We start from the raw sequence: 11,447 nt of genomic DNA, 5'->3' as shown, positions 1-11,447 counted from the left end.
TGTTTTCTGAACCCAAGGATAACGCATACACCATGTACTTGGATTTGTTTTAAATAATCCTTCCATTAAACTTCCCTGACTAACTTAAAAAATTATCCAAATTGTATCGCACTCTTCCTAGCCACTTTTTTCTCACTATTCACCAACATGAGGTTTGGACTGTTAAAATTAGTTCCATCGCTGTTCTGCACACATGACTTCTTCTTTCCTAACTATGTTCTTTATTTCATGAAGGTATTTCCAGCTTCATCCAATATCTACTCAGTTACTTACTGCCCAACTGTACGTAACTTTCTTGGATATATCCAGCTTCTTTGGATCAGTGACTTCTCTTTATTCCAATGGTCACAACTTGAACCTAATAAATTAATTGCCCTATATTATCTTTATCTCTAATAATGTTTCCATCTTCCAACTTACACATCTAACCACCTAACTATGTGCTAAAGGAGGAATATCTATGATCTATCTATCTATCTATCTATCTATCTATCTATCTATCTATCATAGGCAGAATAATGGACATCCAAAGATGTCCATAGCCTATTGTCGAAAACTGAATATGTTAGGTTACAGGGCAAAATAGAATTGAAGGTGTCAGTCAGCTGGGGTCTTTAAAAGTAGAGAGGGAAGCAGAAGAGATGGCAGTGTGAGAAGTATTCAGTCTAACTTCACTGGCTTTGAAGATGCAGGAAGGGGACCATGAGATGGGGACTGTGTGCAGGCTTTAGAAACTGGAAAACGAAAAAAAAAAAAAAAAAAAAAAAAAAAAAAAGGAAACAAAGGGAAGAAAGAACGAAAGAAAGAAGAAAGAAAGAAAGAAAGAAAAAAGATTCTTTCTTAGAGCCTCCAGAAGGCATGCAGCTTTATACATACCATGATTTTCACCCAGTGAGAGCCACTTCGGACTCCGACCTCCAGAACGGTAAGGTAAAACATTTGCATTGTTTAAGCCACTAAGTGTATGATACTTCATGGTTACGGCAGTAACAGGCAACTGATTATCTATCTATAGCGCTATGCCAGCTCTGGAGGTGGTGATAATGGGAGTAGCAGAAAGATACACAGAGAAAAGATAAGACAAAACTGTGAGAGTCACTGTCTTAGAAGAGCTGCTATGATCTCTGGAATCAGACAGCCCTGGCTTCCATTGATTCTGCTGCTCATTCAACTCTTGAACATGTTGCTTAGCCAATCTGAGACTCACCTCTCTCATCACGAGGAGAGAAAGGAGGAATTTCAAGATTTCATCCTCATAGGCTTGTCTGGATATTCAATATACAGTGTTAAATGCTAAGCTTTCTGAGTGCCAGTTAGTAAAATTTCTCTCTCCTTATCCAAATACCTGTTTTGTATCACATGGACCTTGCTGTTCTTAAAGAGTGGACAGTAGAGGAGGGAATTGTCAAGACTCACAATGGATAACAAATGGAGTACCTCTACCTAGATTATCAGCTCAAAGAAGAACACATGTGCATTATGTTGTGCTAACAGAAGCAGCCCTGCAGACTGCAGGTTCAAGTCTCAACTCCATCCCCATTTAGCTATAGCAAGCATCAGTGGGGCACAACTTTTAGGTAAGGTTATGATTGCTTGAGGAAGTCATTTTATCCTGTGGGCCCTCAGTCGAGTTGAAAAGACTGGAGGTTGCCTTCATCCTACCCAAGGCACTCCTGGGATGCCTTTCAATTCTTTGTAGCTTCTAAACATTAAAAAGAAAAACAAAAACCCCCTGACTTTTAAGAAAGCTTAGGCTTCTGGTCTCAGCTCTGTTGTAGCTGAAATGCAGAGAGCTTAGACATCACATTTAGCTTATAGCAAGGAAACGTTGAACAAGCTGAACATCAGTGACTTTTCTGGGACTCCCTGGGGGAATCCAGACAGGAACACCTGAGATCTGCTTACTGGGAGCAGAAGCTGCTGGAGCCCTATACTGGTGGAACAGTTAGATGGTAATTCTGACAAAATACTAGATGGGGGGAGGGCTGCTGTACTGAGGGCCCTCACACTTTAGTGGGCTTTATATTTAGAAACGCCACCTGTTTCTCACTATGAAGATCTGGAAAAACCTCCTCATGGCTCAGGCGGGAGGAAGGGAATAGTAATCTGGAAAGAGACAGGAGCTTTATCCATATGAGAGGCTGACGCTCCAGAGGAAAACAGTTTGCTAAAAGTTTATCTCAGTAAGTGGGAAGGGCATTCCTTCCACTCAAGTTCCCTTTAGTCTTCCTGTCTCATCTAAGAGGGGAAAACATAGTCAACAGGGATCAATGAAATAGATTGGGAATGCTGCAGCCAGGGAGGGGGATATGGGGCAGTGGGGGGAAAGCTATATCAAGAAAGTCATGGCCCCAGGAATTGGCCTATTCAAACACTGAGATTGATTGATGGCTAAGATTTTATTAATTTATTTGACAGACAGAGAGAGAGAGAGAGAGAGCAAGAGTGAGCACAAGCAGGGGGAGCAGCAGGCAGAGAGAGAGAGAAAGAAGCAGACTCCTTCAGAGCACGGAGCCCGATGTGGGACTCCATCCCAGGACCCTAGGATCATCACTTGAACCAAAGGCAGATGCTTAACCGACTGAGCCACCCAGGTGCCAAAACACTGAGATTTAATTGGAGGATTATATCATGCCTCTTTTCTCCTACACCCTTACATCACACCAAAATATCCCAATATAATGATAGTGGACTATAGCTACAAGAGCCCCAAAACAAAGCCATTCTTTGAAAAGAAGTATTTAGGGACACTCCAAGCCCAGAGGGGAGACTAAAACAAGGTCATCTGCTGAATTTGAAGCCTCTGACACAAAGCAGCTATAGTAAACATTAAATACCACCTTACTTTTAGGGATAGTCCCATAAATTCTCACATGACAGGACTATTGACCTCAGTTCCTACTACCCAATACAACATGTTTGACTTTCTACAAAATATTTTAAATTTGGCTTTCTATAAAATATTACAAGGCACGACAAAAAAGAATAAAAAAACACAATCTAAAGAGACAGAATAATCATCACAACAAGAACTGAGATATGTCTCAGATATCGGAGTTATCAAATAGGGAATTTAAAATAAGTGTGATTAATGAGTTAAAGGTTATAATGGAACAAGCAGACAACACGTGAGAACAGTTGGGTAATATAAGCAGAGTGAAGGGAACTCTAAGAAACAAACTCTGAGAAACAAAAGGCTAGAAATCAAAAGCACTATAAAAGAAATGAAGAATGCCTTTGACAGACTCCTTATTAGACTGAACACAGTCAAGGAAAGAATCAGAGATCCTGATGATAGATCAGTGGAAACATCTCAAAATAAAATGAAAAGTAAAAGACAAGAATAAAAGACCGAGAACATCCAAGTACGTGGGACAATTTCAAAAGGTTTTATTATACACAGGGGTGTCTGGGTGGTTCAGCGGGTAGAGCATGTGACTCTTGATCTCGGGGTTGTAAGTTCAAGCCCCATGTTGGGTGTAGAGATTACTTTAAAAGAAAAAAAAAGTGTAACATACAAAATATCTAAATACCAAAAGGAAAAGAGAATATAGCAGTAGAAATATTTGAAGCAAGAAAAAAAAAACTTTAAACAAAATTTATAAATCTACATATACCACGAAGGAAAGCATCTATAAAGATTTTTTTTCCAGGATTAACAGGTGACAGTATGGGCACTTGTATTAGTAGACTTGTGTTTCCACGAGCAATAAGCTCTTTTCAGTTGTGGCAGATGAAATAGAAAAGGAGCCTAGTAAGAGATAATACTGGAGTAGCAGATTGGGGTAAGAGCTTATAGGATCATGAATACCCCACTATACTGTCTGGCCCTCACTCTAAAATCTGTGATAAACGTTTTCCTTAGAAAGAAATACTAATGACACGTTGCAGAGTAAGGCAAGGCTGGGAAACCTTAGGATCACTGGTAGTTACTGCAAAAATCCAGGAAAGAGGTAATGAGAACAGTGTCTGTGGAGAAAAGTAAAGAATTTTACCAGAGCAGAAACATGGAATGAGTCCTGCAACCAGACAACCAAAGTGATAGTAATGTTAGATGAATAAAATGTAATCAAGTGATAGGTTCAAGTTGGGAAATCTTACTGACCAGCACCAATATGAAACTATTTTCCAACAAAGGCTGGCATTTCAAATATACAGATTTCAGAATGGCAATTAGCAACAGAGAAATTATTTAGAACTTCGTCCCAAAAGCCCTTACACTTTGTAAATGCACAAGAAGTACATTCTTAACTACTCATGTGCCCTTGAAAATCATGGCAGATGCTATTCACAAGGACAGTTCTGGATAATACTGATATGACTGTTCTTAAGATTTCTGATGGACTACCATTAAGGCCTCATCTCCCACAAATGCAGATGTTATGGGCATCTGATTTCAGCCTTGCTGACTTCAACACTCTAATTACCAGTTTTCTTTATGGATGAATTAGTTGAGTAGCTGTGTGATTTATCCTGATTGTCATCATGGCACAACATTTGCAGATGGAATAGTCAATGAAATGCATTTTTAGCAATAGCTATTCTGGCCTTCAATATACATGTACTGTTAAGGTCTGACAGTTCTAGCTTGCATATTTTAGGGCAGGCTTTCTCTTTAGCATCTATGGAGTTTGAGCAAAAATGCTTATACTTGCATCATTTGGAGGATATGATATACAAGCAAGATGATTCTATGGCCACGTAGTCTTTCACTGCTTCTACTATACAATATTGTTAACAGCCTGGGCAAAGAGGTTGTAAACCCCTGATGTGTTTTGCATAGACCACACAGTATTTTATGACTTAAAAAAAAAAAGATTTTATTTATTTGAGAGAGATAGTGAGAGAGAGAGAGAGCAAGCACGAGTTGGGGGGAGAGGCAGAGGGAGAAGCAGATGTCCCATGGAGCAGGGAGCCTGATGCTGGGGGTTGATCCCAGGACCCTGGGATCATGAACTGAGCCTAAGGAAGATGCTTAACTGAGCCACCCAGGTGCCCCTATGACTTTTAAATAAATAAAAATATTATTTTTAAATAAATAAAAATATTCTTGAAAAGATTTTACGTGAATGCTCTTTTTTCTTTCTTTACAGGTTAGGGAGTTGGGCAACACTGATTCTGCAATTCTATCAACCATAGCCCCAGCATTCTCCACTGTTCCCCACATGCATGCATTTACATTTAATCCCTATGCCTCCCTTCCTTAAATTACTTGCCTAACTCCTTGCATTGGTCAGCAAAGGCTGACATAACAAAATACCGTAGACTGGGGGACTTAAAAAACAGAAATTCACTGTCTCATAGTGATGGAGGCTGGAAGTCCAAGATCAAGGTGTTGACCAGTTTGGTTCTTCCTGAGGCCTCTGTCCTTGGTTTGTAGATGGACATTTTCAGTTAAGCCCTCATATGGCCTTTCCTGTGTGTCCCTTTTCGGTGTCCCTTCCTCTTTTAAAGAATCAGTTCTATTGGATTAGGGCCCAATCCTTATAATCTTATTTAATCTAAAAGACCCCTTTAAAAACCTGATCTCCAAATACAGTCACATTGGGGGTTAGGGCTTCAACATATAAAATTGGGGGGACACAAATCAATCCAGAATACTTGTGTAAGCATTTGGGTTTGTGAATGTTTATAAGGCATTTTCATTTTTAATAGTGGAATGAATGACCCAGAAGTTAAAATAATAGAGGTAGAAGGGGCCTTTGATGTTATGAGCTTGACTTCCTAACTGATTTCGATCTGAGGTCACTGTCCCTGTCTGATTTGTCTTTGCCTTATGAGATAACTAAATATGCTAATTGCTCACTATTTGTTTTCCACTGAAACACATCATTTTGATTTATCAGATAGTATCTATGGGAGAATTCTGTTTGGGTTATCATTCATCACATTGTGCAAAGTCTTGTTTATGTACGTTCCTGGGAAACATGCTTTTCTGATAACGTCGATGATAGTTGCCCAGCTGTTCTTCTGAGCAACTGGTCTGAAATTATCTTTGTGACAACGTATTTTGTATAAAAGTCCATGTTTCCTATTTGACTGCTCAATGTAAAGCTCAGGAACAAATGTGTGGAGAAGCTATGCCACTTGGAGATCACAAAGTGTCAAGAGTCAGAAAGACAGAAATTCAAAAATTTCCCTTGCATTTGCTAAGTGTTTGGTTTTGGGCAAATTATTTTTCCTCTCAGAACCCTGTTTTCTGATCTTTAATGTGAAAATGTAGTAACACTACGTGCCTCTTAGTCCAGTTCTTGGCAATCTTTCCTGTGCTCAGGGATCACCTGGAGCCTTGTTAAAATGTACATTCTGATTCAGCTGATCTGGGATGAGGCCAGAGATTTTGCATTTCCCACAAGCTCCAGGTAATGCTAGGCAGCTGGTCTGTGGACCACACTTTAAGTAGCAAGGTCTGCAAGGATGAAATGAGAGGACAGGTGCAAAGCACTGAAAATACTGCCCACCACATCATCAGAATCCAAAAAGCCCTGACTCCAGCTGTTGACGTTATTCAGATAGAGCCTATAGGTCAGTATAATATGCCTTTATAGGAGTATTCATTGTATCTCAATTGTGGTTTTCTTTTGTCTGCCTCCTTGCACTCTAAATTAAATTCATGCAGTTGTGTTATATTTTATGTAGCCTTGGAAACTACTTTAAAACCATTTTTGCAAAAAAAAAAAAATTACGTAAATTAAATACACTGATAAATAGACAAGGAAAGGATACATTTTTATAATGAATTGAAAATAATGTGACCACAAAAACTACATCAGAGCCAGTTTTAATCACCCGCAGTCTCTGATCAGTACTTCCAGCCAACCACACCCCAAGGCACCTGGGAGATGACGTCACCCTCAGATAGCTTTATCTCACCCTCCCCCTCTCCCTCTTGTGATGCCCTAGTTTGCACAACACAGCCCAGCCTTCCCAAACTTCTTTTAGGTCCTTAAAATGTATCACTTTTGCACATGTCCTAACCTTCCTATTTGCTTTTCCTCTGGTCCTTTTGTAACTTCCCCTCCTTTCAGTTCTCAACTCCGATGCCACCTTCTCCAGGATGTTGCCTTATCTCCCTCTTCCATCTGAGTTTAGCACCTCTCCAGGGGCTCTCATAGCATCCTTTGCCTGTCTTTATCTCTGCATATCAAAATTTATTATAACTGCTTATTTACATACACTGATCTGTCTCCCCCCCCCCCCAAATCAGTAAGTTCCAGGAAGGCAAGAGCATTACGTTTATGTATCATTATAGCCTGAGTATTGAGAGTTACCACAATAAAGACTCAAAAAATATGTGATCTATTAATGAATGAATGCACCAGTGAGTGGGTGAGTGGGTGGGTAGATGGATAGATGGATGGCTAGGTGGATGGATGAATGGATAACAAAGCAGATGCCCCCACTATTTTTGGATTTTTGATACAGCATTTATCAGCAACAACTTGGATTAATTTTATTAAGCCTGGGATACTCAGCCAAAACCATCATCTCAAAATCTAAATACTCACTGATAGTATCGGTCCACCCAGCCACTTTGCCCAGCTAAGAAAAAGGTTTAGGAATAATAATTCCTTACTGGGTTTTAGCATGTGGCAACATCTGTCTCTGACATTCCTATGAAAGAGTCCCAGGCTGAACCTCATTTAATTTCGGTCTGGGTCTCAGATTATAACTTTGTAAGAATCAGCAATTTGACACATGTACAGCTATATCCAGAAAGAAACAGGCATATACCGAGGAGTGAATCTCCAAGAACTCACCATCATTAAAGGGAAAACACCTTCAAATTGTACAGGTCTCATCATTTTTACTATTCAAAGGAGACAGCTCATGATTATTAGTAAGATAAAAGCAATGCAATTGTTTTCAGCTTGTAAAACATGATTGCATAATCCATTACTCAGTTTAAAATAAAATGAATTCTTTGGTTTGGACAAACTGAGAGCTTATCAGAAATGATGTTACATTTTCAGAAAATAGTATTAAGCTTAGTCAACCCTCTGAGAATATAGTAAACATCCATAGAAATACCTTAAAAATATATCCTGAGGTTTTTATCTTGCTTGGAAGTATAGTACACTCAATCATATAGGACAGAAACCATTCAGCATGTGCCTTGAGTCTTATTAAGTTCTCCAGGACTTGTGATAATGAAGACAAACAGTTTAACCTTTGCTAGACTTGGGACCTTGGTTACCACAATGTCTCATTAAAGAAGAAACACACTAGGAAAAACGTAGATAAATGTATTATAAAGCACCATGCCTCTGAGTGATGTCCCAGATCCTCTACTGTTACACTCTAATTTTGTTTTCTCCCACATTTTGTCTATTTTCTGTAGTCACAGAGCGGTGCTTTTGAGAAAGATCTTTGTTACCTAATTCTCGGCTTAGTTTTTAAGAGTTAAAATGACCTACAAGTTGGTAGATTAGCTTGCAATACATTTTATAAACTGGAGTACTTTAGGGACAAACATTTGGATGCTCCCTAGCGTTTAGAACAGTTTCTAAAATTTGGTTTGCATTTATTGAGGACTGCATTTTTTAAAGGATTTTATTTATTTGTTTGATGGGGGGACAGGGGAGGAGGTGTGGGTAGAGAGCAGAAGCAGAGGGACCGCCAGAGGGAGAGGGAGAGAAGCAGGCTCCCCACTGAGCAGGGAGCCTGACATGGGGCTCCATGACCCTGGGATCATGACCTGAGCTGAAGGCAGACACTTCACCGACTGAGCCACCCAGGCACCCCAAGGGCTGCATTTTTTAAAAGAGAGACAAAGAGAAGAAGACAATCAGATTGTTTAGGATTAGCAAATTCTATGGCAAAAAATAAAAGCAAAAATAATAATTTATGTTGATCATTAGAACCTGATGACAAAAACATCTTAGTGCCTTGTGTTAATATGAAATGGCAGTTGAACTAATAATGATTCGCTTCCTTCTGCTTCTCTTGAACAGATTTTAGAAGAAATAAGCCAATGGAAAATCTTGCTTCTGATCTCCACTTTGTGAGAGGCAGATAGTCCATGGAGGAGCAGGCTTCAGCTACTGGTGATAGGAGCAGTAGGGGGAACATTGTAAGGCAGAGCAACAGATGGAGAAAAAAACATCCTTGCTTTTTGGAAGAGCCACTGACACTCCTGAACTATACGGAGAACTCTGTGCGAGATTCAGGAAAATCGGACACAGCCAGATGTTATGAGATAAACCTAAGCTTTCACTCAACCCCAGAGAGAAAAGTAAGCCCAAGCTGACTCAGAATTAAAAGTCAGGGATCCTGGAGGATCTTTTTACTGTATTATCTTGTAACATCTAAAATAGCTGAAGAAGTAGAGTTTGGAAAAACCAGACAATCATTATACATTATACAGAATGCTACCTTATTCACAATATGTTAAGTAACAGGAAATATTTTCTTTTCCTAATAGGAAATAATAAGGATAATCCAAATTAAAATTATAGCACTGAGATATCATTTCTAAAAGTCTATCTACATTCTATATTGGGAAGGATGTTGAGAATTGGATATTCTCAGAGTACTTGTAAGAGTTAAAATTGATATAACCTATTTTGAAAGACATGTGGCCGGTATCTTGTAAAACTGAAATCCATACATCCTTTGACCTATTCATTTACATATATATCAGAAAATCACATGTTCATAAGGAGATATACTCCAGTGTGTGTTCACTATAGCATACAGCACTTGAGGTAATAGTAAAAATTAGAAACAGCATGGATGTATAACAATAGGGAAATGACAAAAAAAAGTGTGACTATAATCACACAATAGAATGATACATGCAACTGTTAACATCTTAAAGCAGATAGATCTCAAAAACATAATGATGATTGGAAAACAGCAAACTGCAAGATTATAGTTACCCCCTGCTACCATTTGTGTAAGCAGAAACCCTATTTATACCAACAAAATACATATAGTTTATAAAAATGCATTTATGTTTGAAAAATATAGAAATTGGAATGGAGTAATATTATTTTTTTTTAAAGATTTTATTTATTTATTTGACAGAGAGAGATAGCCAACGAGAGAGGGAACACAAGCAGGGGGAGTGGGAGAGGAAGAAGCAGGCTCATAGCGGAGGAGCCTGATGTGGGGCTCGATCCTGTAACGCCGGGATCACGCCCTGAGCCGAAGGCAGACGCTTAACCGCTGTGCCACCCAGGCGCCCCGGAATGAAGTAATATTAAATGACCCCTTGAAAAAGGCTGCCTCTGGGAAAGAGTATAAGTGATGAGATTTAGGGAGTAGTCCAAAGATCTTAATTTTATATTAAACATTTTAACTCCTTTATTTAATCTATGATTTGTTTATTTATTCATTTATTTAGATGATTCAATCAACAATTTAATAAATAAATTAATTAAATTAGTAATTTCATTAGACTTAATGATTTAACTACATGACTTATTTAATTCTTCAATTTAAAAATTGAAAAAAGCATTGATAATGGAAATTGGGGCACTGGTTGTATAGATTATCAACTTATACATGTCCTTTATATCTCCCTTGGTAAGATAACATAAATAAAGCATGGATACAAACAATGCTCTCAGAGTTTTGGAGTTGTAGCCAGGGAAAGAAAAGGGGAATGCCACAAGATAGTGCAAAGGGATAGCATCAAATACCACCTGTGGAAGTAGAAGGATGTCAACTCTAAGACATCTATGCAAAGGAGATTTGAAGGTCCCTCAAATTACCATTAGGGAACGACATGACACTCTCCAGGTATTTAGAGAGACTCATGGGTTTTGAAAAATTAATTGCTTGGGAAAATAAAAGAAAATGGATGGAAAGAAAGGAATGAAATTGGCAAAATGATGTTTGCTGTTGCTGAAACTAGGCAGTGGAAAGGCAAACAAACTGCTTCCCAGGGCTGGTTATTACAGATAACAGTTCTCCGAATGCAGAAGTCAGTGCACCGAATCTGCAAGCAATCAATCAGTAGTCTTAAACTATAAAACAAGCAAACAAAAACCATCCATAAGCACTCGGCCCACAGGATGGTTCTGTGCTACCATATTGACAGGCTTCTTAAAAGGAGATTAAAAGAAATTGTACTAAATTTTCCTTTTTTTAAAAAATTTTCTCTTCTCTTCTCTCTTCTCTTCTCTTCTCTTCTCTTCTCTTCTCTTCTCTTCTCTTCTCTTCTCTTCTCTTCTCTTCTCTTCTCTTCTCTTTTTTTCTTTTCTAAATAGGCTCCATGCCCAGTGTGGAGCCCAATGTGGGGCTTGGGCTCAGGACACTGAGATCAAGCTCTGACTGAGATCAGAAGTCCAACGATTAACTGACTCGGCCAGGCAGGCACCCCCTCAATTTTCTTATTGAAAATGAAAGTGACAAGGCTGAGAAGCACGCACTGGGTAGTTTAGATAGAAAAGAAAGCTGGGGCACCTGGGTGGCTCAGTCGGTTAAGTGTCAGACTCTGG

This window comes from Ursus arctos, unplaced genomic scaffold (genome assembly GCF_023065955.2).
Source record: "Ursus arctos isolate Adak ecotype North America unplaced genomic scaffold, UrsArc2.0 scaffold_14, whole genome shotgun sequence".
In the NCBI taxonomy this organism is placed as follows: Eukaryota; Metazoa; Chordata; class Mammalia; order Carnivora; family Ursidae; genus Ursus; species Ursus arctos.
Note: the sequence above shows the minus strand (reverse complement) of the source record.